Genomic DNA, 2,043 nt, shown 5'->3' on the forward strand with positions numbered 1-2,043 from the left:
AAAATTCATATGTTGAACTTCCTGACATAATGATTTTTGGAGATGGGCCTGTAGGGGATAATTAAATTGTAAGTGTGGCACCCTCGTGAATGGAATTAGCTCCCTTATTGAAAGATCCAGAGAGATCCCTCACCCCTCCCACGCTATGAGAACACAGCAAGAAGACAGCCATCTATGAACCAGGAACCTGGCTCTCACCAGACATTGAATTTTCCAGAAATTTTTCTTGGATTTTGCAAACTACAGAAGTATGAGAAATGAATTTCTGTTGTTTATAAGCAACTCAGTTTATGACATTCTATTATAGAAGCCTGAAGGGACTAAGTCACCTAATGCAAACTATGAGTGATAATCATGTGTCAGTGTAGGTCCATCAGTTGTAACAAATGTACCACTGTGGGAATATTGATAGCGGGGAAGGTTGTGCATGTGTGGGAATTGGGGGTAGATGGGAACTCTTTATACTTTGCATTCAATTTTGCTGTGAACCTAAAACAGCTCAAAAATACAATTTATTAAATTTTTAAAAAGGAAGGAAAAAGGAAAGCATGGTACATAGAAAGTGTAAAATATGACAGCAGAAATAAATCCAAATAGCCTCTTTTCTCGGGTACCGGAAGGAGGCGGGTCTCTTTTCGTTCCCAGCGCAGCCATGGCTCGTGGTCCCAAGAAGTATCTGAAGTCTGTAGCAGCTCCAAAGCATTGGATGCTGGATAAACTGACTCGTGTGTTTGCTCCTCGCCCATCTACTGGTCCCCATAAGTTGAGAGAATGTCTCCCTCTCATCATTTTCCTAAGGAACAGACTTAGGTATGCCCTAACAGGAAATGAAGTCAAGAAGATCCGTATGCAGCGTTTTATTAAGATTGATGGCAAGGTCCGAACTGATACAACCTACCCTGCTGGTTTTATGGATGTCATCAGCATTGACAAGACTGGGGAGAATTTCCGTCTGATTTATGACACCAAGGGTCGCTTTGCTGTTCATCGGATAACACCTGAGGAGGCCAAGTATAAGTTGTGCAAAGTGCGAAAGATCTCTGTGGGGACAAAAGGAATCCCTCACCTGGTGACTCATGATGCTCGCACCGTCCGCCATCATGATCCCCTCATCAAGGTGAATGATACCATTCCGATCGATTTGGAGACTGGAAAGATTACTGATTTCATCAAGTTTGATACTGGTAATCTGTGTATGGTGACTGGGGTGCCAACCTGGGAAGAATTGGTGTGATCACCAACAGAGAGAGACATCCTGGTTCGTTTGATGTGGTTCACGTGAAAGATGCCAATGGCAACAGCTTTGCCACCCGACTCTCCAACATTTTTGTTATTGGCAAAGGCAACAAACCGTGGATTTCTCTTCCCCGTGGGAAGGGTATCTACCTCACCATCACTGAAGAGAGAGACAAGAGACTGGCTGCCAAACAGAGCAGCGGGTAAAATGGTCCCTAGGTGACGTGATTGGAAGACATTATATATACTTATTAAAGGTACTAATAACAAAGGTACAGCACGATAAAAAAAAAGAAAGAAATCCAAATATATCAGTAATCACAATAAATAGATACAAGTCAATATCATTAGTTGACAGAAATTCTTAAAATGTATTTAAAAAGAAAGCTGTTATATGATGTACATAAGCAGCACACATAAAACAAAGACAGAAAGAATGCATGTGAAAGGATATGAAGTGACATAGGCAAATACTAAGGAGACCTAAGTTGATATAATGATACTAATCAGGTTTGAATTTAAGGCAGAATGATTATTAGAGATAAAGACATTACACAATGATTAAAGGAATAATTTGACAAGATGCTATAATTCAAAACAGGTATGAACTTAAAACATTCTCAAAATAAGTAATTCCAAATCTGCCTGTATTGTGAGGAAAACTAGACATATGTTCAGTTAGTGTGGGGGACAATAATAACCCCCCCTTTTTTTTAGAAACTAATAGATCAATCAGGATAAAAGTAAGAATATAAATGACTTAAAACAAATATTAATCTCTATACATTGATATGTATATTAAACTCT

General features: G+C 39.3%; 1 pseudogene; it reads left to right on the forward strand.

Moving 5' to 3' along the window:
• Window positions 1–637: 637 nt before the first annotated feature.
• LOC114209959 (small ribosomal subunit protein eS4, X isoform-like) lies at window positions 638–1,486 on the forward strand (annotated as a pseudogene).
• Window positions 1,487–2,043: the final 557 nt, after the last annotated feature.

The sequence above is a fragment of the Eumetopias jubatus genome, unplaced genomic scaffold (assembly GCF_037043125.1).
Source record: "Eumetopias jubatus isolate StellerSeaLion01/CBP00866 unplaced genomic scaffold, mEumJub1_p1.0 scaffold_6, whole genome shotgun sequence".
In the NCBI taxonomy this organism is placed as follows: Eukaryota; Metazoa; Chordata; class Mammalia; order Carnivora; family Otariidae; genus Eumetopias; species Eumetopias jubatus.